The sequence below is a fragment of the Psammomys obesus genome, unplaced genomic scaffold (assembly GCF_907164565.1).
Source record: "Psammomys obesus unplaced genomic scaffold, mPsaObe1.curated_primary_1811, whole genome shotgun sequence".
NCBI lineage: Eukaryota > Metazoa > Chordata > Mammalia > Rodentia > Muridae > Psammomys > Psammomys obesus.
The window spans coordinates 2,343,715-2,370,585 of record NW_026596120.1 but is presented as its reverse complement, the minus strand read 5'-3'; positions in this window follow the sequence as shown (position 1 = coordinate 2,370,585).

Genomic DNA, 26,871 nt, shown 5'->3' with positions numbered 1-26,871 from the left:
GAAAAGACCAAACCTAAGAAAATGGGAATGAATATAAGAAGACTCCAAGTCTGAGGCCCAGGAAATATTTTCAACAAAATCATAGAAGAAAACTTCGCCAACCTAAAGAAAGAAATACCTATAAAAATACAGGAAGCCTACAGAACACCACGTAGATTGAACCAGAAAAAAAATCATCCCATCAAATAATAGTCAAAACACTAAATGTATAGAACAGAGAAATAATATTAAAGGCTGCATGGGAAAAAGACCAAGTCACATATAAAGGCAAACCTATCAGAATTACACCTGACTTCTCAACAGATACTATGAAATCCAGATGTCATGCAGACATTAAGAGAGCACAGATGTCAACCTAGGCTACTATACCCAGAAAAACTTTCAATAACCATAGATGGAAAAAACAAGATATTCCATGACAAAACCAAGTTTAAACAGCACCTAGTCACAAACCCAGCCCTACAGAAGATACCAGAAGGAAAATACCAGCCCAGGAGGCTAACTACACCCAGAAAAACACAGGAAAAAAATAATTCACAGCTGCAAAATCAAAAGAAAGGATGCACATACACATACTATATCATCATCAACAACAAAATAGCAGGAAATAACAATAACTGGTTATTAATATCCTGTGGAAATGTTGGAGGAAAGACGGAAGGTGATCAGAACCTGACAAGAAGACAAACTAACAGACAACTAACCCAGACACATGAGGGTTTACAGAGACTGAGACATTAACTAAGAGGCATGCATGGTCTGGACCTAGGCCCCCTGCACACAGGTGGCCCATGGGTAGTTTGGTCTTCTTATGGGGTCCCTGGTGAGTGGAGAGGGCAGGAGCTATTTCTAACATGAATTCTATTGCTTACTTCTGGATCACTTCCCCCTGTCAGTGCTGCCTTGCCTGGCCTCAGGGGACGAGGATATGTTCAGTCTTGATGTGACTTCATGTGCTGTGGAGGATTGATACAGAGGGAGGGGGCTCCCTATTTCTGAAGAAAAAAGGAGAGGGGAAGAGGTAAAGGAGAGAGGGAGACAGGAAGGAGAGGAGGGAGGGGGCACCCTTTGGGATATAAAGTAAATAAACTGAAATAGAAAAACAACAACAAAAACTAATTAATGTAGAGTCAAACAGTGAAATAGCACTTGTAACACATTTATTCTATGTACATTTTTGTTGAAAGTTCAATGTTTGAGAAAAATATTCAATACTATTTAATAAATTACAAATATCAGCATAGAGATAATTAAGTAGTCTTTGCAATGCTGCACAGCTATTGAGTTATAAAGTTGAGATTTGAAACCTTATGTGGTCTAAAAATTGATTGCTTCTCTGAAAGTTCTGTTGATAGAGCATCTTTTTAACAGGGTAAAGGACACTGCTGGGATTGCAGGTTGTAAGTTTAAGCAGAACAAATAAAACTTTTTCTTGGGAAGAAAACATTTGGCTCCCAGAAAGATCACAAGGGATCATGCTTGTTTTCCTTCTTCCTCAAGAAGAAATGATGGTAAATTCATATGAGGTAAAAGACACAGAAAAAAAAAAAAGAGATTACCATACTTTTTTTGTAACAGAACCTATATTATTTTTATTAGAATCAAGTAGAAAACAATGGTAAGAGATAGAAATCTGAGTTGTTTTGTTTTGTTTGGTTTTGTGATAAATTAGGCAGTATTAGAAGAGAGGATTACATTCTGGAGGCTAACATCAGATCTTCACTTCTTCCTTCTCTACTCCATATATAACTTCCCAGTATCATCTCAGTTCTGTAGCAGACCACTTGCAGCAGCCTACCTTGCTGCCCCAGGCTCTAGAGAATCACACAGACCTTCACCTCCAACCTTCCTGCCCCAACACATTGCTTTACCCCAGTCCTCACCTGCAGAAATCATTCCCTGGAAACTCATGAACCAAGGATGCCAGAGAAGAGAAGCAGAGCAGAGAAGCAGGTAGGCAAGCTTCAGATCTTCACTCTGCATCTTCTTCTCTAAATCCAATTGCCCTGTCTCATACCCAGCTCTGTAGAAGACTACTTACTATGGCCTCTGCTTACTCTCTGCCCCATTCCTAGGGAACTAAGCAAATTCCAGAAGAACACCTTGCTTTTATATCTCCAGTGGACCTCCCAAGCCCTACATCCTCCTAGCTCATATCCATTCCCAAGTGTCAGCCCCCGATACCTAGAAACACAACTTACCTGTAACCCTTCAGTGGCTGCACCTAACAGGATCCTAGAAGAATTCCATATCAACCAAAGTGAAGCCATCGCACTTTCTTACAAACTAGAGAGGGCTACAGAAACCAAAGAATAAAAGTCCCACCCAACAAAAACAAGACCAGATATCACAATCTTCCCAAATCCATACCTAGACACAACTATAAAAAGAAACAAACAAACAAACAAACACAACAGGAGCCAGGACAATATATCTCTGACAGAGCCCAGTAACTTTACCACAGTAAGCCCTTAGAATTTCAACTTGGCTAAAGCACAAGACAAGGACCTTAAAATACCTAGCTTTTATGCATATGATAGAGGTCTTTAAAGAGAAAATGAATAAAAAAGCTCAAGACATGAAAGTAGAAATAGTCAATAAAGAAAACCTAAACCATGGGAAATCTGGAAATGAAAAATTTAGAAGCTCCTTAAAGGCAAGCCTCACCAACAGGATACAACAGATAGAAGCAATAATCTCAGGCATTGAAGACACAATAGAAAGAGAGACCTTTGTCAGAGACAATGTTAAATCTAAAAAAATATCTTGGCACAGAATATCAAAGAAATCTCAGACGGTATAAAAAGACCAAATCTTAGATTATAAGACCAGAGGAGGGAGAATAAGCCCAGGGCAAAAGATCAGAAAATATTTTCAACAAAATGATAGAAGAAAATTTTCCTAATCTAAAGAAAAAGATGGTAATCAAGGTACAAGATGCATACAAAACACCAAATAGACAGGTTAAGAAAAGAAATTCCCCTTTTTTCTTTTTTTCTTTATTATTATTTATTACAAATTATCCACTTTATATCCCAGCTATAGCCCCCTCCCTCATCTCCTCCCCGTCCCACCTTCCCTTCATCTCCTCCCTACCCCATGTCCATTCCCTAGTCCATTGATAGTGGAGGTCCTCCTCTTCTACTATCTGACCCTATCCTATCAGGTTTTATCAGGATTATCTGGATCCTCTTTCTCTGTGGCCTACCTAGTTGGGCCATGTCGCGATGGGGAAGTGATCAAAGAGCAGGCCACTGAGTCCATGTCAGATACAGCCCCTGCTCCTCTTACTAAGGAAGCCATATGAAGACTGATCTGCCCATGGGCTATATCTGAGCAAGGGGTCTAGGTCTTCTCCACACATGGTCCTTGGTTGATTCATCAGCTTCTGCAGGCCCCCCTGAGCCAAGATTTTTGCTCTGTTGGTCTCCTTGTGTAGCTCCTGGGCTTTTCTGTATACAACAGACAAATGGGCTGAGAAAGAAATTAGAGAAACAGCACCCTTCACAATAGCTGCAAATGACATAAAGTACCTTGGTGTGACTCTAACCAAGCAAATGAAAAACATGTATGGAAAAAAAAGTTCAAGTCTCTGAAGAAAGAAATTGAAAGAGAAACCAGAAGATGAAAGAATCCAAAAGATGTCCTATGCTTGTGGATCAGAAGAATTAACATAGTAAAAATGTCAATTTTACCAAAAGCAGTCTACAAATTCAATGCAATACTCATCAAAATACCAACACAATTCCTTACAGACCTTGAAAGAACAATTCTCAATTTCATATGGAAAAACAAAACAACTAGAGGAGCTAAAACAATGCTGGACAACAACAGTTCGTCTGGAGGTGTCTCCATCCCTGAGCTCCAGCTGTACTACAGAGCAACAGTAATAAACACTACGTGGTACTGGCATAGAAACAGACTGATGATCAATGGAATCGAATCGAAGATTCAGAAATGAACCCACACACCTATAGATACTTGAGTTTTGACAATGATGCCAAAACCATACAATGGAGAAATAGTGCTGGTCTAACTGGATGTCTACATGTAGAAAATGCAAATAGATCCATACTTATCACCCTGCACAAAACTAAAGTCCAAGTGGATCAAAGATCTCAACATAAAACCAAACACACTAAATTTGTCAGAAGAAAAGTGAGGAAGAGCCTTGAACTCACTGACACAGGAGACAACTTCTGAACAGAACACAAACAGCACATGCTCTAAGATCAACAGTCTATAAATGGGACCTCATGAAACTGAAAAGCTTCTGTAAAGCAAAGGACACTGTTGTCAGAACAAAACGACATCCTACAGACTAGGGATAATTTTCTTTTGTCACATAATAATCCAAGCAACAAACATACATATCACAGAAAAAAATATTAAAAATTGCTATGTAAAATTACCAAATAACATATAAAAGCAGACTTAATAGAATAATACCTGGCATGTCATTGGAAACTAAAAGCAAAAGGGCTGAGACAGATATTCTATAGACTTAAGAGAACACAGATGTGAGTCCAGAGAAAAGAAGACACTGCATGATAATAACCAAATTTAAGCAATATGTATCTACAAACGCAGCCCTACATAAGGCACTAGAAGGGAAAATCCAACCTAAAGAGGTTAACCATACCCAGGAATAGATAAAGGATAAATAATCCCAGACCACCAAATCAAAAGATGGAATACCCCACACACACACACCACCACCACCACAACCACCACCACAACCACCACCACCACAACAACAGCAACAACATAATAAAAATCAACAAGTGCTTCTCATTGAGTTCCCAATATCATTGGTCTCAGTTGATCAAAAAGATGATCCACCCTTCTGCTGCATATAAGAAGCACATATTAACATCAGGGATAGACATAACCTCAGGATAAAATTATAGAAATTGTTGAATATTAATATTTACTATTGAATTATCTTTTAGTTAAGCAGCGGTTATTCCTAAACCAGATGTATACTCAAATCATTACACAGAGACTAAGATTTATTTAATTAACTTAGAGCACAATGCTGGGCAATAGTTACTCCATCCTAAAACTCCAAGCCCACATATCTTCCTACCATTCAGATTTCATCCATTATACTTGCTTTTAGTCTTAGGTCTGGTTCATCTCTCCTTGTGGTTCAAAGTCCTCTCCTGCCAATCTCTGCTCTCCTACTCCTGCCACTCACTTCCTTCTCCTCCCGTCCTGACAAGGATGTCCCACCCTATTTCTTCCATTGCTCAGCATTGTGGCTGGTTGTTTTATTGACAATACAGAGAACAAATGGTGACATGTTTACAAAAAAACTTGAGACAGGTGATGCTTAGGATAATCATCACAATGTAATGCCAGGATTGAAACCAGAGAGTGGGGTAGAGTCATCAGCATTTGAATGAACAAGGATAAATTGTATACATTCCATAAGAAAATTATACCAACAAAAAGGATATTCCAAGAAAATGGGCCTAAGACACAAACTAGTGTACCCTAATGTCTAATATCTGACATTGTCTGTCTGTAGTGTGTTTTCTTTACCATTCATTCACACTATAAAAGACATTTAAATTGGCTATATACCTTCACTTCTGTGAATAACCGCATCCATTTACTTCATTTCTAAGTCTTGCCTGTTGTGAATGATTCAGAGCAGTAAACAGGGGATTGCAGATTTCTGCTTGAGTCCATGGCTTCAGTTTTCTTGAATATATTCCTAGAAGGATTGATGTAGCCTATGTTAGCTTCATTTTCTAATTATTATTATTATTTGTTGAGAAACATTCTCTGTCCATCATGGATGCATTCATCTACATTGTCAAAGAAAGCATAGAGTTTTTTTTCTTTCGTTTTCTCACCACCACTTGACTTTTTTCTTCTTTGACAGTAGCTAATGCGAGGAAGTCAGTGTCTCATTGTGGCTTCCTTCAGTTTATCATGTGAGGGTAAACTTTTCAGAATGTCAGTGATATGAGCACCTTTCTACTGATCTATTGAGTCTTTAAATTCCTTCTTTGGAGAAATGTCTGTTCAAGTCTTTTGTCTCTTTTGTTTAGCTATTATATTGCAACAGACCCTGTGTATACTTTTTCAATTATCTACCATATAGTCAGCTTATATATATTGATGTATTAGATAACTACCTAAATATTTATCTTTTTATTTTTGCCTGTTGTACAGAAGCTTTTTAGTTTGTCATAACTTTCTTGTGTATTTTGCTTTCCTTTTCCTTAAAAAGGTTCCCATCCCCAAGAAATCCTTTCTATGCCCAATGTACATAAGCATTTTTCTTTGTGCTTTGTTTCAGAAATACGAAACTTTGAGTAGTATATATGGATCTCTTTTCTGTTTAAACTTATGTTTTGTGCATAATGTTAGATAAGGATCCAATTTCACTTTCTTGTATGTGAATATCTGGTTTTCTCAAAAATCATTTATTCATAAGATAATTGTTTCCCATTGTATATTTTTAGGGAATTATTGTCAGAGATAATTACATATTATTTTATATTTAAAAGTTTATTTATGGGCTGGAGAGATGGCTCAGCGGTTAAGAGCACTGTCTGCTCTTCCAGAGGTCCTGAGTTCAATTCCCAGCAACCACATAGAGGCCAACAACCATCTATACCCTCTACTACCCTCTTCTGGCATGCAGGTGCACATGCAGATAGAGAACTAATATGCATTAAATAATAAAATCTAATAAATAAATAAATAAATAGATTTAAAAAGAAAAGATTTTTTTAAAAAGTTTATTTCTGAGCTGTCTTCTCTGTTTCATTGGTCTATATTCCTGTTATGGTCCATATTATTCTGTCTTCTCTATTGTGACAGTGTTTTGAGTCAGTAAGGGTGAAGCCTCCAACTTGTTTCTCATTAGTATTATTTGGACTTTTCAGAATTTTTTAGGATGCCATGTGAATATCAAGTAATTTATTTTCTGTTTCTGTCAATGGATTTTGATAAGCATTGCAGTGGATCTTAGCACTCCTTCAGTGGTATATTTTAATAACATCAAGTCTGTCCTGTGCATAAACACCACTTATTATTCCATTTGTATATTTTAAGGTTTCTTTCAGTGATACCTCATGGTACTCAGTGTGCAAGTATTGCCTCTTTTATAAAGTTTATTCTTCAGTATTTAATTTATTTTGATGTTAATGAAATGAATTAATATAATGAAATAAATTTGTTTCCTTGGTGTCCTATTGTATAGCAGTTTCTCTAGAAATGAAATATTCCCTTCAGGAGAGGTAATAAAAGTTCTTGAGCCTCTGAAAATACACACACACACACACACACACACACACACACACACACACACTATGGGGGAGGAGAATAGGTTTGAAAGAGGGGGAGAAGGAAAAGGAGAGAGGAAGAGAGATATTTAACCTTTGTCTTTCACTTTTGTTTTCTGTTTTCTGAAATTAGGACTGGAGAAAGTTCTGAAAATTGGTTATCTGAGATGCTGTAATTATTGCTTGAATCTGGGGATTAGAACTACTACTTTACAGAATAACCCACTGGATCTTGGGTGATAAAATACCTATTAATTCTACATTTTGCAAATAGGACCTTCAGCAAAAGGTTTGTATCAATTTGTTGTGGTGGGTGGACATTAAAGAGGTATGGTAACAGCCTTGATTGTTTTGAGAGATTCTGGAGCCCCACTAACCAACAACTCACAAGATGGTATTTTATACCAGGAACTGAGATTTATGTTTAGTAATCCATGGCTACTCTATCAGAGTAGATGCTGAGACTTATAGCCAAACTTTGGGTGGAGTTCAGAGAATCTTATGAAAAAAGAGGAGATAGTAAGACCTGGAGAGGATAGGAGCTCCACAAGGAGAGCAACATATCCTTTACTTGGTTTTAATACTTGCCTCCCATCCTTTATCTTCCTCATCTCCCTACATCCATCATTGCTTAAAATATTCCCCCTGAAAGATGCTACCCAGCAGGGTATTAAAGCAGATGCTGAGAGTCATAGCCAAAATTTGGGCAGAATGCAGGGATCCTTATGAAAGAAGGGGGAGATAGTAAGATCTGAAGGGCACTGGAGCTCCACAAGGAGAGCAACAGAACCAAGAAATCTGGGTTCAGGGGTCTTTTCTGAGACTGATACTCCAACCAAGGACCATGCATGGAGATAACCTAGAACCCCAGCACAGATGTAGGCCATCGCAGCTCAGTCATTAAGTGGGTTCCCTAGTAATGAGAACAAGGATTGTTGCTGACATGAACTCAGTGGTTGGCTCTTATATCACCTCCCCATGAGCATGGAGCAGCCTTACCAGACCACAGAGGAAGACAATGCAGCCAGTCCTGATGAGACTTGATAGGCTAGGGTCAAATGAAAGTGGAGGAGGACTTCCCCTAACAGTGGACTGGGGAAGGGGCATGGGAGAAGAGGGAGGAAGTGCAGGATTGGGAGGGGATGAGGGAAGGTGCTACAGCTGGGACACAAAGTGAATGAATTGTAATAAATTAAAAAATTAATAAATTAATTTTAAGAATTAAAAAAAATTCCTCCAGTATTCATCCTTGTTTCTTTCCTGTCACCTACATTCTACCCCCTTTCCTTCCTGAAGCATCTCTCATCTCTTGCATGTCTTGTGCTGCTGAGTCTGATGACCTGACTGTGAATATGGGAAGATTAAGAAAGACGAACAGGCTCAAGAACCATTGAGGTAAAAGGGCAGAAGATTATTAAAGCTGGAAGAGTAAGAAATTTGTTGTGAGAATAAGTTTCCTGGCAATTTCAAGAGCTACACCCATAAAGTCTCACCAGTATAGCTGCCTAAATACTAACTGCACAAGGACAACACCAATAAATATGCCAAAGTTGATGGGAGAGAGTCCTCAACCGTACATAAGCTACATAAAAAACTACAGGACACTAAAATGCTAATAGTGGGAAGAATGACCATCTGCAAAGAACAGCCTATCAACTGGTTGTCCAATAAAGTAACATTATATAGACTGAGCAGTTATATTTAGAAACATATATGCACGTACATATATGCATGCACAAACAATAAAAACTAAACCGTGGATTTGAAAGGAACAAAGAGGGATATATGTGATAGTCTGGAGGAAGGAAAGGAAAGACGGAAACCGTGTAATTATATTATAATCTCAAAAATAAAAGAAAGAATTTTCAAAAAGGAATATAAACACAAGTTAGAAGAGAAGCTGGGAACGAGTTGGACTACGTGCTTGTGTGGAGTCTTGGCAGCCCCTTGAGTCCTCAGTGTTTATTATGCACAGGGAAAATAAGAGAGAGGCCACCTAATCTTAGTAGGTGATCTCATCCTATGGGCGTGTGATCACCCAATCTTCTGAAGCAAGAAAACAGCAGGCTGAACCCATCTGCCTCAACTGCTCTCATATTAAAGGTCAGCTGTTTCACAAACATCCTGCTTAAAGCAAATATCCTCTTTTACGCCCAGGAAGCGTCACTGAAGAAACAAACTGCTCTTAAGGGTAGGGTACCCAGCAGTAGATGGCCAACTGAAAACAAACTCAATGGCATCTTTGGAGATTCCTTGTCATATAATGTCTCATCAGGGCATTTTCTTAGCAATGTAAAATTTGACATAAATGGAATTTCACATTAATAATGCTAGTGATTATCCAGGATAAAAGATGTGAAAAAGAAACTATACCTTTTTTTACATGTGATTATTGACTCATATGTCTAAGAAAATAATCTGCAGATATATTCAAGAACCGAACAAAAGTTTTAAAGCTATAAATTTTAGTGTTGAAATAATTTAAGTCTAGATAGAATGGGTTAGAGAATTGCGGGGATAAATTATACTACATGCATTTGATGTAATACGTCATAAACTTTTCACGAAAATGAGAAAGATTCTGTGTAGACAAAAAGCGATTTCCAATATGGCGCTAAATGAATGAAACATGTTACAGTACAGACAATTGTACATACACAATTGACTGTTTAAAATCATTGTTAATGTGTGTAAATAAGTAAGTGCCAGAAATAAGAATTTTGACATTATGCAATGACAGTCACAGAAACACTTATGCTTTTAATTTTGATTCATGATCAACTAGCAACCTAAGATATAAGTAGAGCTTGAAAAAATTTGCAAATAAAAATAAATGCACCCACTGTTTCTATCATACTTGATGGAAAAGGCATTGCAGGTGTCTTCTACACATCAAGGGGTAGCATGGAGTCAGAGATGTGTTTGGAACAACTATGCAATTACTTGGCAGAATGCTTGGCACATTGTAGGAGATCAATAGACAGTCCGTTCCTGTCATAGCAAGCAGTTTGTCTTGTCAGCAATTTCTGCCTGTACCTTCTCTGAAAGGTGAACATGATAAGTATCATGGTAGAATGTAAGATGAGCTGAGGTTGCACCTGGAGTTGTTTCTCGGTGTGGTAGAAAGAGATGCACTTACATTGCATTCACTCAAGCATCATTCCTGTTTTAGACTTTCTGATCGTGATTATATTTAATGTTAGCCTGAACTTAGCATATTTCACTGTGTCTAATCTGTAACAAGCTTGAAGTTTTTAATGAAATGTGCCCAGCTAGCATAAGAAACCCCAAGATCATAAAAACTGATTTTCTATGCTTATTGATAAATTCTGAATTTATTTAAAATAGTATGTTAACACCAGTACATTTAATTAAGCTATATAACAAAATATTCATAGAAAACTATATGAAATTTACATAAAACTTAATTCATATATATGACATATATATATATATATATATATATATATATTACTTTACAGCAGATGAAACTTCTCTATATTCCCCTGATCACTGACGAAATAAACTTGGAATTCAGAGGTAGATGGGAAAATTCTAGTCTTGTTAGGAAAAAAACAAACAAACAAACAAAAATAATGAAGACTACATAAAATGAAACCAAGAGGAAAAAGTCCAGATGCACCACAGCGAGCTCAACCCCAATTAGGGAACACTCAGCTCCAATCAGGGAGCACTCGGCTCCCACTGTAGAGGGTTGAAAATGCCTGGGGGGGAAGAGCCCTAAGAAATCTGTACTCTAATCTCAGAACCAGACTGTTTACAGGAGAAACAGAATTCAAGGAGGCAGTGAGGGACAAGGGGCAGAAATCCAAAAGCAGGCATGCTTGTAGAAGGAGGTGTTTTGTTATCATAGGTCAAAAATAAACAAATAAAAACAGAAAAACAAGAAAGAGCATCACTTTGGACAATGGATACTTCACAGAACAGATTTTCCAGTGTAATCACATAGGAATCTCGAGGTCTGTATATCATAGAACTGCCAGGAAAATACTTTCAGTTTCAGTCATTTGACAGAAGCAGCCAGAAGAAGACATTTTTTCCCTTTTATTTAAAACTGATTTTTTTTCATATAAAGTATATCCTAATTATGTTTTCCCTCTTGCTCTACTTCTTCGAGTTTCTCCCCACCTCCAGTCTGTGTATCTCATTTAAAAGACAAAAAGGCTTCTTGTGTAATATAATTATAATATAATATAATATAATATAATATAATATAATATAATATAATATAATATAACATAACATAACATAACATAACATAACATAACATAACATAACATAACATAACATAACATAACATAATATAATATAATATAATATAATATAATATAATATAATTATAATATATTATATATGATATGATATGATATAACATTATATGATATATAATATAATATAATGTAACGTAACGTAACATAACATAGTATAGTATAGTATAATATATATGATAAAACAAAAACTAACATATGAAAATTGAACAAAACAAACAACATAAAGAGCCCAAGAGAAGGCACAAGAAACAGAGACCTGTTTGTTCACACACTGAAAAATCCCCTTAAAAATCTAAATTGGTAGCCATAATGTGTGTGTATGTGGGGTGTGGGGTGTGTGTGTGTGTGTATGTGTGTGTGTGTGTGTGTGTATGTGTGTGTATGTGTAGCCAAAGGACCTGTATGGTAAAAGGATAAAAATATTTTTATGAAATATACATAGAATAAAAAATAATAAGATAAAAATTTGTAAAAGAAAAACCCTGTAATATGGCGTACGGACCTGCAAACACGACACTGAGTTCATTTTCCCTTGGTCATCTACTGCTGGGTATGTAGTCTATCCTCAAGAACACTTTGTTTTCTCATCGAGACGCTCTGTTTGGAAATTAAACTTTCATTTGCAAGTTGTCAATTGGAGACTGAAGAAGCCAATTTTTAAAAATGTCTTGCAGGGTTGGTGTCTACACTACTCTCAAGGAAGAGGTCCCTCCCTGCAGAGCCCACTATGAACTCTTGTCAGCTGTTAGGGAACTAGTTTCTAGACCCAGCTTCTACAATACCTCCACTGGAAGGGGAAAATTCTGTAGTGTTTTCCACGATGAAGATAGAGGCTAAGCCAAAGACTGTGGTGATCCCATAGGTCCCCAGAAGACAGATGAGCTCCAGCAAGTACTTAAAAGATGCTAAGCAGGAAATATAATATCACAAAGGTGGTGGTGACTGCTTTAGAAGACATCAACCCAAACATGCAGAGAAAGACAGTGTGCAAACAGGGAAGGTTTTTTTTTTTTTTATTTTTATTATTAGTTACATTTTATTAACTCTGTATCCCAGCTGCAAATGTCATGATTTCCTCATTTTTGATTGCTGAGTAGTATTCCATTGTGTAAAAATACCACAATTTCTGTATCCATTCCTCTGTTGATGGACATCTGGGTTGTTTCCAGGTTCTGGCTATTACGAATAAAGCTGCCACAAACATGGTTGAGCAGATGTCCTTGAAAGTTTGTGATAAGTAAGTGAACACTTGTTAACAGCTGGCCCCTTGGGCAGACAAATGAGAACATAAAACAAGACTAAGTTAACATTCATTTTGAATGTCGTTGACTCTTGATTTTTCCCTGGGTTTCTAAAAAGGTAAGAGTTGGTCTGAGGAATCTCAGACATTGACTCTAGCAGTCATGACTGCCAGAAAACCAGGTAGGATGCCTGCAAACCTTCTCTTTTCTCTCCATTCTCACAGACTTAATCCTCAATTCTCATTTCCAACATTACAACAAAACATCGGATTCAGCTTTCCTTCTCTCCTGCCCACATCTCTTGTGGATCCCACAAAGAATTTCCTCCTAACCCCCCTCCCTCTACTTTGTTGTTTTGTCACAGATCCCTTCTTAAACAGGCACCCCCTGCTAAACCAACAGCAGTTCCTCCCAAGGCAACAAGTCCATTGAAGGCAGACCCACAACTGTCCTGCTGCTCCAATGATGCTTTACTCCCAGTCTCACCCTCAGCTCTGTAGCAGGAAACCTGCTGTGGTCTCCCTTTCCTCTCTGACTCCATCCCCAGTGGATAACAGAAACATTCTTCTCCAACCTTCTCTTCCCTAACTCATGCCAGTCATCCAGCCTCCAACACCAGAAGACATTCCCTGTAAACACACTAGCTGAACAGCCCAGGAAAACAAGCAATAACCAATTGTCCCACTCTCAGAAAATCCAGAGATGAAACAGAAACCAAGAAATGAAACACTCAACAAACAAATACCAATCTATAAATCAGCACTTAGACATATAATCATTCCAAACCTAGATGCCAAGATGCCAACATAAAAACATAATCAACAAAAGCCACGGTAATATATCTCCACTTATATCCTACCACAGCAGGTCCTGAATATTCTAACATAGATGAGCACACAGTCAGAAAATAACTTTAAAACTATCTTTATGAATATGATAGATGTCCTTAAAGAATTAATAAACTAATAAATCCTTAAAGCAATTTAGGAAAACAAAAACAGTGTAAGGAAATATATAAAACTGTTCAGGACATGAAATTATAAATAGAATCAACAAAGAAAACCCAAAATGAGAGAATTATGGAAGTGCAAATTTTAGATTTTGAACAGGAAACATAGAGGCAATCTTCACATACAGAATACCAGGGATGGAAAAAAAAATCCTCAAACATTTAAGATACAATAGAAAAAATGAATACATTGGTCAAAGAAAATGTTAAATCTAAAAAAAAAAAATCTCCTGACAAAAATCATCCAAGAAATCTGGGGCACTATGAAAAATCTAAACCTAAGAATAATAGTTACAGAGGAAGAAGAAGAAACCTAGCTCAAAGGCCCAAAAAATCATAGAAGAATATTTTCTTAGCCTAAAGAAGAATATGCCTATAAATGTGTAAGAAACATAGAGCACACTAAATAGATTGGACCAGGAAAAACAGTCCCCTTACCACATAATAGTCAAAACATTAATCACACAGAAAAAAAAGAAAAAGTACTAAAAGTTGAAAGGTAAAAGGTTAAGTGTATGTATACACACATATAAAAATATATGCATACATATGTATACAAATACACACATATAAATATATATACATATACACATAAATATACACACATATATGCAATACATACATATATACAAACATACATGCATGTGTGGGCACGCACAGACAAACACACACACACACACACACACACACACACACACACACGTATTAGAATTATACCTGACTTCTCAGTGGAGACTCTAAAAACCAGAATGGCCTGGAAAAATATAGAGAGAAACCACAGATGGCAGCCCAGTCTACCACACTCAGCAAAACTTTCAATCACCATAGATGGAGAAAATAAAAAAAGTCAAATTTAAACAAATCCAGGCCTACAGAAGGTGATAGAAGGAAAACACGAACATAAGGATGTTAACTACGCCCACGATAAAACAGGAAATAAATAGTCTTACACCAGCAAAGTCAAAAGAAAGTACTCATTCACATGCATACACACACACACTACCACCACCACAGAAAACAAGAACAGAAATCAACAATCATTGGTCATTGATTTCCTTCAATATCAGTGAGCTCAGTTCCCCAATAAAGACACAGACTAACAGGTTGAATACGAACAAAGGATCCATTCTTCTGTTGCATCCAGAACACACATCTCTACCTCAAGGATAGACATTATGTCAGGGTAAAAAGCTAGAAAAATGTTTTTCAAGCAAATGGACCCAAGAAGGAAGTTGGTGTAGCCATTATATTATGTGACAAAATAGACTTCAGATCAAACTGTTCAAAAGAGATAGGGAAGAACACTATATATTCATCAGAAGAAAAATCCACCAAGATGAATTTCAGCTCTTAACACCTGTGTCCTAAACAAAAGTTTGTAAAAGAAACAGTGCTTAAATCACATACAGACCCACACAAACTTATAGTAGGAGACTTTTTTATGTCACTCTCATCAATGGACAGGTCATCCAGCCAGAAACTAAACAGAAAAATACTGAATCTAACATACATTACAAACCAAATAGACTGAGCAGATCTCTTCAGAATATTTTGTCCAACCCTCACCACGTCACTGAACTATCTCTTAAATAGACTATATATTTGGCCAAAGAACAAGCCTCAACAGATTTAAAAAAAAATGAAATAACTCCTAGCATCCTATCAGACCATCACAGATTCAAGCTGTATATCAGCAAAAAACAGAAAGCTTCCAAACTCATAGAAACTGATCAATTCTGTACTGAATAAAAAATGTGTCAAAACAGAAATAAAAAATATACAGATTTTCTACAATTTAATAAAAATGAAAACACAAATTTATAGGACACGACGAAAGCACTGCTAAGGTGAAAGTTCATAGCATTAAGTATGTACATAAAATAATCAGAGAGATATCATGATAGTAACTTAACAGCCACTTGAGAGCTCTAGAACAAAAAAACAGTCAGCTTACCCAAAAAGAGTAGACAAGAGCTGATATCAATGAAATAGAAACATAGAAAACAATTCAAATAATCAATGAAACAATGACAGTTCTTTGAGAAAATCAACAAGATAAACAAAACTTTAGGCAAACTAACTAAAAGTAGGATAAAGAATAACCAAGTTTAAAAAAATTTAAAAAAAAAAGTGGGGCTTAACAACAGACACTGAAGAATTCCAGAGAATCATTAGGATGTGTTCTAAAAGGTATGATTCATCAATCTGGAATTTTTAAAAGAAAGGCAAGGCTGACTACTCTCTCCATATCTCTTTAACATAGTTCTTGAAGTCCTTGCTAAAGCAATAAGACAATAAGAAGATCAAGGGGATTCAAATTGGAAAGGAAAAAGTCAAATATCACTATTTACAGATGATATGATAGTATACATGAGTGACCCCAAAAATTCTACCAGGGAACACCTACAGCTGATAAACACCTTCAGCTGAGTGGCTGGATACAAAATTGACTCAAAAAAATCACTAGCCCTCCTATACACAAAAAGCCAATGGGCTGAGAAAGAAATTAGGGAAACAACACCTTTCACAATAGCCACAAAGAGCATAAAGTACCTTGGTGTAATTCTGACCAAGCAAGTCAAAGATCAGCATGAAAAAAAAAAAAAACAAAAAACAAAAACCTTCAAGTCTCTGAATAAAGAAATAGAAGATATCAGAAGATGGAAAGATCTTCCATGTTCATGGCTCGGTAGGATTAACATAGTAAAACTGGCCATTTTACCAAAAGCAATCTACAGATTCAATGCAATTGCCATCAAATTACCAACACAATTCTTTACAGACCTTGAAAAAAAATTCTCAACTTCATATGGAATAACAAGAAAACCAAAATAGCTAAAATAATCCTTTATAATAAATGATCTTCTGTAGGGATCTCCATCCCTGATCTCAAGCTGTACTACAGAGCAACAGTAATAAAAACTTCATGGTACTGGCTTAGAAACTGGCTGGTGGATCAATGGAATCGAATAGAAGACCCAGAAATAAACCCATACACTTATGGATACTTGCTTTTTGACAAAGATGCCAAAACCATTCAATGGAAAAAAAGACAGCATCTTCAACAAATTGTGCTGGTCTAACTGGAAGCCCACATGCAGAAAAATGCAAATAGACCCACATCTATCATCCTGCACAAAACTAAAGTCCAAGTGGATCAAAGATCTCAACGTAAAACCAGACACATGAAATAGGTTAGAAGAAAAAGTAAGGGAGAGCCTTGAATTCATTGGCACTGAAGACAATTTCCTGAACAGAACACCAACAGCTCAGGCTCTAAGGTCTACAGTTAATAAATGGAACATCATGAAACTGAAAAGCTGCTGTAAAGCAAAGGATACTGTCAACAGAAAAGAAAATGAGTGGGAAAAGATCTTCACCAAACCTACATCCAATAGAGGGCTAATATGCAGAACATATAAAGACCTCAAGAAATTAGACACCAATAAACCAAATACTCCAATTTAAAAATTGGGTACAGAGCTAAGCAGAGATTTCTCAATAAAGAAATATAGAATGGCAGAGAAACACTTAAAGAAATGCTCAACATCCTTAATCATCAGGGAAATGCAAACAGAAAGAACTCTGAGATTCCATCTTACACCTATCAGAGTGGCTAAGATCAAAAACTCAAGTGACAACACATGGTGTAGAGGATGTGGAGAAGGAGAACTATCCTCCATTGCTGGTGGGAGTGAAAGCTTGTAAAACCACTTTGGAAATCAAACTGGCGCTTTCTCAGAAATACCTCAAGATCCAGCTATATTACTCTTAGGTATATACCGAAAAGATGCCCCGCCATTCAATAAGGACATTTGCTCAACTATGTTCAAGAAAGCTGAGTGAAATAGCAGAAATAGGTGAGGGAGAGCATCTCTGGGGTGGGTGAGGCTCCTGGGAGTCTATGGGAGTAACCCTAGCTGTGACTCCTAGTAGCAAGGGATATGGAGCCTTAAGTGTCGACTTCCAATAGCCAGTCAGGATTTCCAGTGGAGTGAGGGGGACATGAACTCACTCACAAAACCTTTGACGCAAAATGTGTCCTGCCTGCGGGAAGGGTTGGGATAAAGATGGAGCAGACATCAATGGAATGGCAAACCAATGACTGGTCCAATTTGAGACCTAACCCATGGGAGAAAGCCAACCCCTGACTTTATTAATGATATTCTGCTATGTTTGCAGACAGGAGCCTAGCACACCTGTTTTCTGAAAGACTTCATCAAGCAGCTGACGAAAACAGATGCAGGGACCTACAGCCCAACAATAGACGGAGCTCAGAGAGTCTTGTAGAAGAGTGAAGGGAAGAAGTGAGGGAGTTGAGCTGTCAAGGACACTACAAGAACACCTACAAAGTCAAATAACCTAGGCCCATAGGGACTCACAGAGACTGAACCACTAACCAGAGAGTATACATGTGCTGGACCTAGGCCCCTACACATACCTAGCAAATGTGCAGGATGGTCAGCATATGGGTCCCCTAACAATGGGTACTGGGGTTTGTTATGATTCTGGCCCTCTTGCATATACCTATCCTTGTTGTGTAAACCTGCCTAAGACATACCTGATTGGTTGATTAAATGGCCTATACCTGAGCAGGGCAGAATGGGATAGGCGTGACTAAGGTTCCTGGGGTTTGAGCACAGGAGAATCACGAGAAAGAGACATATGGGAAGAGAGGAGGCATGGAGGATGCCATGATGGGTTAGCATGGAGAAGGAAACACGTGGGTTGGGAGAAAAGACTGCAAGGGTGGCATGGATGGAAAAAACACCAAGATGAAAAAGATAAGCAAGTATATTGGGATTATAGATGAAAGGTAGACAAGATGAAGATGATTAAAGCAGGTGGCAATGGATAGGAACTGGGAGATGGATGGTGAGGTTATTGAGATAGTGTAGGTAAAATATCTGCCTTGCCCAAGGTAAATAAGGCAATTATAAAATCTAACAGGTGTCTGTATCTTATTATTTGTGATAGTATGTCAAATAATGCTTCCACAATAATTATAGGTCTAATAATAAACATTATACAGTCCAACACACATTTTTACTTACAACAATGGGAGTAGGGGCTGTCTCTGACTCTGTTGTCTACTTTTGGATCCCTTTCCCATAACTGGGCTGCCCTGTCTTGACTTAGTGGTAGAGGAAGCATTTAGTCCTGCTGAGAGTTGATGTTCCAGGGTGAGAAGAAGAGGAGGAGAATTGAGGAAAGGGTGTTAGGGTGGAACTGGGAGGAGAGGAGGGAGGGGGCTGCAAACAGGCTCTAAAGTGAATAAAGAAATTAATTAATGAAAAAAATTAACGCTTAATTGTGAGACTCCCATAATTTCTGGGTCATGTAGGCTGGTTTGGAGGAAAACATCCTGAAAATTCATGAGAATTAAGTATTGAAATAGGAATTCCTAGTCTCCTTTGGAAGCATTTTTGCTTTTTTGTGAACAGAAATATTTTACTTTTATTACAGTTACTATTTATAATTGTTTACTTTTCATTACATATTAATAAAGAACAGATGTTTCTAAGATGATAAAAAAGACCACAACAATTAAATTTGACTTCCTAATGGAATATAAAGTTTTACAAATCTAGCCTTTGGCATCAAAGTGAGCAAACTACTCTGACTACCATGAGCAAAACTCATAGAAAAGTTTTTTAATATAATAGACTTAGTTTCATTTTCTATAATAAATATGTTTCATTCGTTCAAACAGTCATCCCTGTTCTGTGAATCTTCAATTTTTCTGAATGTTTCATGAAAGCTTTCTGTGAAGCGATGCAGGCTTTTCTAACCGCAGGGCAAAACTTTGAGAAATTTGGAAGCATGATTAGAAAACAATGTTTTCTCCCAAATGTCGGATACAATTGATTAAATTATCTTCATGAATAAGAGATTCTGCATGCAAAATAAACAAATTTGAATAGAGATACAATAATTCATAATGCAGAAGTGAAATCCATGTTGTTCATGAACTCTTAATTATTTGCTCACACACATGGAGACTTTTGTGCAGTAACTCTGATGACTCTTATTAGAAACAGCTCACAAACTGTTACTTGCCAGTTTTTATTGTAAGATTTAAAAAAAAAATCAAACCTTTGAATTGATTTTCTCTCACCAGAAGCTGTAGAGGTCTTTATTTTATTTATTAAGAGAAATTTAACTCAATTATGGAAATTACATTAAATTAACAAGTATGATGTGTTTCTCATGATTCTCTCTCACTCTTTACCTCTCCAATAATAAAGACTTCCAGCCAACCAATAATGGACTTCTTTTACTACTAACATTTCAACTTTTTGTCTCTTCTAGGAATTTGTTTTTCTAATGATAATATCATTTAAACTGTAATTGTTGCACCCAATACTTATTTCATTTCCTTGAACTATTAATTTTTCAAGAGCAGCTCACAGACTCTTGCTCCATGAGCCGTAAATATCCCCAGTCTGCCACTTCAGCACATCTCTAATTGTAATGCACTACGTAATGTTATAGGCCATTGTACCGATGCTTCTCTTACTGGAAGGTGGCCGACAGTGACATTGAAATGTGTGCTTGCATTAGAGGACTGCAAACTCAATCACCAGTCTTAATGAATCAGGTTTTTTTTTTTCTAACTGTAGAAGTCCTAATTTGTTTATCTGTGTTTGTCCTTTAAGTACAAAGTTACATTTCAATTCTTGAATATAAGAACCAAAAGATAGATATAGTATGGTGTTACTGATAAAAAAAAAAAAAAAAAAAAACAGGAAAGGTATTAGCTGATTCGCTGTTTAATGTCTTGGTGTTCATCTTTTCGTAGAATATCTTATAATTGATGTCTTGCACACTGTTGTTACTGTTGAAAAGTTTTCAGTACTATTCATTGCTTTCTGGTTAAACTATCAGTGTTATCAATCTAGAATCTGAGTCTCTTGGTTTTTACTGCTAGTATATGTTGTGGCCTTCCTTTTGTTTTGTTTGTTTTGTTGTTGTTTACCAGACAGGGTTTCCCTATGTAGCCTTGGATGTCCTGGACTTGTTTTGTAGACAGCCTGGCCTCAGAACTGACAGGGATCAGCCTGCCTCTGCCTACTGAGCACTAGGATTACAAGTGTGCACCAGCGTGACCGGCTCTTGTGGTCTTGTTGATGAGAACCCCCAGTTATCTAAGGACCATCAAATGAAGCTTGTAAGAACCTTTTCACAGTCTTTGCTATTTTGACCTTGTTTTAAAAACCAGGAACAAAAAGAAAAAAAATCCTCACTCAGAAAGACAAACGGGATGGACATTGGAAGAAGAAGAAAACAGGAAACAGGACAGGAGCCTACCACAGAGGGCCTCTGAAAGACTCTACCCAGCAGGGTATCAAAACAGATATTGAGACTCTTAACCAAACTTTGAGCAGCGTGCAGAGAATCTTATGAAAGAAGGAGGAGATAGTGGGACCTGCACATATATATATATAGCATGCCTATATATACATATATATGTATAACATATACACATTTATATTATACATACATATACATATATTTATTATACATATATACATATATGCATATATTATACATATATATGTATATATAATATATTCCATGAATTTATTCCATAATATAATATATTCCATGACTTCAGTAATGAAGCAGTTTGTACATATGTATATACATATATATATACATGATTTTGTGTGAATAAAAATTCAGTAGTTAATAATTAAAAACAAATACTGAGTGTCACACTCTTATATTCCATGAATTCAGTAATGAAACAGTTTATATATATGTGTATATACATATATATACGTATATACATGTATATGTATGTATACATATGTATATATACATATATAATACATATTATGTTACATATGTATAAATATATGTTATATAACATGTACATTTTAATATGCATATTATTCATATATATGATATGTTACATATATTATATGTAATATATATTACATGTACAATGTATTATATTACACATATATAATATATAGAAAATTAGTGCATATATATAGTTTTTATTTTATAACGCTGTGTTTTGCATACATATATGCACTAAGGACTAGTAACATATACTCTCAGAACAACTGAGGAGCCTGGAAAATGTTGAGGCCATCTGAGCTGCCTGAAAGACAGCTGTTAGTTATACAGAAATTTCTACAATGACCTTACCCATTCACCATTGTGAATTCTCCCCCATTCTGAGGTGAGCTTTGGCAGTGCAGCTGTCTATAGTCACTTCTGCTCCTGTATGTAAATCCCCACCCATATTTCTGTAAGGAATCCCAAGAATTTATTGGCTCACCAATTTGGCTTTGGTAGTGTCCTTGTTTGAGTCTACAGTGAGTAACCCTTTGTTCACATCTACCCAGGAATAGTATCACACTGCAGGAAAACATTTCAAACAATATTGTTTGTGAAACTTCTCCATATCACTTTCCCAGCTCTAGATGGAGCTAGAATAAAAACATGCAGGTTCTCCAAAGCTGCACAAAAGACATTTCATTGATTTTATTCACTATGCCCATTTCTACTTTTTATTGCTACCTTTGAAGGTTGAGGTCAATGGTGATTTTGTGTGAATAAAAATTCAGTAGTTAATAATTAAAAACAAATACTGAGTGTAACACTCTCTTATCTCTTTTATAATATATTCCATGAATTCAGTAATGAAATAGTTTGTATACATCTCCCCTGCCTTTTGTCTCTCTCTCTCTCTCTCTCTCTCTTTCTCTCTGTCTCTCTCATGTATGTGTGCTTGTGTGACAGGGTCCTGTCTGCAGTCCAGTATAACTACAAATTTATGGGAGTGCTACCTTAGCTTTTTTAAGTCTTAGAACTATGAATCTGTGCTACTGTGCCTGGCATATACATTGGTTTTTTGATACATAATTTATATAAAATACAGAATTTATATATGCACAGTTTATTTTGTTCTCACAAGAACTGAGTAAAGATTGTTTGTGTTGCTTCAAAAATTCCTTTCATCCTTTTCCAGTTCATCTTTCTATTCTAAGTTTGGACATTATATTTTAGTTTTCTCTTTATCAAAATATTATTTACATAAAATCACAAAGACGTTTTGTTTCTTTGACTATGAAATTTTTATAGTCAGGTGCAGTAGCACATGCCTGTGAACTGAAGTTGGTGTGACCCATAGACTCTCCGGAGCCTCCCCTGTCCCAAAGATGCCTCCCCCACCAATTTCAGCTCTCTCTTCCAGTTCTCTCTGCTGCACCACCCCTGCTCTCCCCTGACCTGATAGCCACTCTTAATCCCCTCCCAACCCCTACTCCCACCCCATTTCCTCTCTCCATCTCTTCAGGATGTCCATTTTATTTCCCCTTCTGAGTGACATTCAAGGATCTTCCCTTTGGCCCTCCTTGTTACTTAGCTTCTTTGGGTATGGGCATGGCAGCATGTATATCCTGTGCTTCATGGCTAATATTCCCTTAGAAGTAAGACTATCATGTGTGTCTTTCTGGATCCGTGTTACCTCACTCAGGATATTTTCTTCTTTCATCCATTTGCCTGAAAATTGCATAATATCATTGTTTTTAATAACCAGTATTATTCTATTGTGTAAATGTACCATATTTTCTCAATCCATTCTTTGGTTGAGGGACATCTAGGTTGTTTCCAGTTTCTGGCTATTACAAATAAAACTACTCTGAACATAGTTGAGCAAGTGTCCTTGTGGTATGGTGGAGCATATTTTGGGTATATGCCCAGGAGTGTTATGATGGTTCTTGAAGTAGAACTATTCCCAATTTTCTTATAAAACACCAGACTGATTTTCATAGTGGTTGTAAAAGTTTGCACCCCCACTAGCAATGGAGGCGTATTTCCCTTACTCTACATCTTCACTTGTACTGTCACTTGAGTTCTTTTTTTTTAAGGATATAAATGTATTTTTATTTCATTCTTTTGGTAATAATTTCTTTTCAGTTTTTTAATTTTATAAAATTAGTATAAAAGGAACTTGAAATTAAACAAAAACATCACATGCCAAAATTAACCAGGCTTAAAGTCTTTTGAGCTCAGTGAAGTTTACATTGTTAGCATAAGCATTCAGAATAGAAATTGAAGCATCACATTAAATTTTCCACTTTAGTCACTTGAGTTCTTGATCTTATCCTTTCTGTCTGGTGCATTTCCCTGGTGACTGGAGATGTTAAACATTTCTTTAAGTGCTTCCCGGATATTAGAGATTTCTCTGTTTAGCTTTGTGCTCCATTTTTTAAACTGGGTTATTTGGTTTGCTGGTGTTTAACTTCTCTTAATATTTTTATGATTCATCTATGTTGTATGTGTCTTTTCTATTCTACTGTTTTCTATTTTATTCTTCTCTATGTCTTTTCTATTCTATTCTTATTCATTCTTTTCTATTGTCAGTTTTCAGTGCACGTTATTCTGAGGAATGCTTGTTCTCTAGATGATGGGTATGTAAGCTGTATTAAATTGGAACTAGGCTGAACAAATTGGCTTTGTCTGTTGTTGATAAATTTTATTAAGGCCATAAGTGTCATTCTTCTTGAGAAATTTCACTTTCAGGTAGGTTAATACTCATATTCATAACAATCGCTACCAAATAGTTTTTCAAAATGATGAATGTTATTTTTCACCCCTACTAGCTCTGTTGAGTTTTCTTGGTTCTCACTGTTGCCTGCCTTGCGGTGGTTGGCCATTTTGATTGATCATCTTGATTGTTGCAAAGGTGTTCCTGTGGTTTGAACTTGCCTTTCCATATGGAATGAAGATGTATATTCCCCCCTGTATTTATTGACCATTTCTGCATATGACATTGTGAAGAATTGCTTTGTTATTCTCTTGTTTGTTGTTTTCTAGTTTGAATTTATTTACTTATACATAAATATTGTACGTGGTCATGGATATGTAGTTTTAACACATACATACACTTATTCACATTAATCTATCTCATTATCTCATCACACCTTTCTCAACAAATATTTATCATCTTTTATAGTAAAAATAGTCAAAATTCTTCTAGCTTAGAAATACAACACTCTTTATGTCCATGGCTGTACCGTTATCTACTGGAACCTCATTCCCTATAAATATAACTGAATGTCCAATGTTCAATCTCCCTCCTCTCCTTGTCACCTCTTGTGCTTTCCCCATCTGCGATAACCACTTTTGTATTATCAAAAATTCTCTGGAGACATCAACCTTTTAACTTTTACATGAGGGGAAATGTACAGTGCCTGCCTTTCTATACCTGACATAATAATGATGTTCAATTCCAGCCATTTGATGGTAGCAGGGTTGTTTCCATTCTTTTTGATCACGGACTAGCATTTCATTGTGGATGTATACAACATTGTTTTTTTTTTTTTTAATTATGCCTCAGTCCATGGGCAGATTATTTTCGTTTCTTGGCTGTTGTAAGGAATGTTTGCAATGAACATGGTGATGAAGATGTCTATTCAAAATACCGATCATCTTTTTCTACGGAGTCATATACGTGCACATACACATATGTGCGTGTAGGGTGGGTGTGTGTGTGTGTGTGTGTGTGTGTGTGTGTTTCCTAAAAGTTGCTGTTCTTCATCTTTCAGGAATGGCCATTATTAGTAGTGTAAGGCAAGGCCCACTACGGTCTTTATTTACATTTTTCTACTAGAAAAAGATTTGAAGCATTTTTCATATACTGCATCATATGTGGATGTTTTCCATTTACATATATTTTGATTTATTTATGGCTTCTGTACCCAGATGGGCATATACTCCTGAAGAAATGAAAATTTTCCACATGATTTTACCACTGTTTTTATTTGACTTGTAAGTTTTTCATTTCCAGTACTATTTCAGTTTGTCTTTTCTCAGCTCTTTTATCTCTTTATTGAATTATGTTTTTATGTATTGTATTGACTTCTTTATTTCTTTCAGATCTTTGCATTTCCTCTGTTGCAGAATGTCTTCTTTGGGTTGTCAGAACATAGTTTTAATCATAACATAGTTTTAGTTTTGTTTGATTTTTATTTCCGGTCATTCCAGCTCATTTCCTTTTTCCTTTTTGACAAAATAAAATATAATAAGATGAAGTTGGACATGGCAACCCAACAAGAGAAGAGTTCCAATTCAGGCACAAGAGTCAGAGATTGAATCGTTCTCACAGTCAGGAGTCGCATAAAAATACTAAGATAATAGCTATAATCTATGCACTTCGGACCTGGTGCAGACCCATGTAGGCCTGTTCTTGCTGCTTCAGAACTCATATACCCCTTGCTTAGTTGATTTAGAGGGCCTTGTTCTTCCAGTGTTCTCCATCCCCTCTGGCAATTACAATCATTCTACCTCCTCTCCCACTGGATTCCCTGAGCAGAGGGGAGGGATTTGATGGAGACCTCTTATTTAGACTCTCACACCACATAATATCTGTCTGTGGGTCTCAAATATGCTAGGTCAGTGGCAGCACAGAATTAGTGGGAGTAGCCAACCAATGTCTGATTGACATAAGGCCACTCCCTGAGAGGGAACCCATGTTTGACAGTGCTTGGGTAACTGAGAAACAGAAATTAGGTATCCCAGAGACCTAAGGTAAAGTAAACACTACTGGTATCTTTTTTAAAGTATTGATAAAATTACTTGCAATGATATTCTGCTATAGACATAGATCAGTGGCTTGTCCAGTCATCATCAGAGAGGCTTCCTTCCGCAGCAAATAAAAATAGATGCAGGACCCACAGCCTGGTCACTCATGAGGGGCTCATTATTATGGGACTGATAGTGTATGGCTGAGAGTCACTTTTTTTTTTTAGGTTGTTTTGTTTTGTAAATAATTTGTTGGTTTAGTTTCTCTTTTTTTAATCTTTCATTCTTCTTTTCCTCAGGTATATTTTATTCTTTCAGTGGATGCCTTTACAGTACTCAAGAGAGTACTATGCCTTCGTAGGATTACAATGCAATTTCATTCTGTTGGGTTTCTTCTTCAGGGAGCTCTCAGGTGGAATAGATAGTCAAAACAGGAGTAACTGGTGTCCTCCACTTGGTACAGGAGGCTTTGTAGGCTGGGA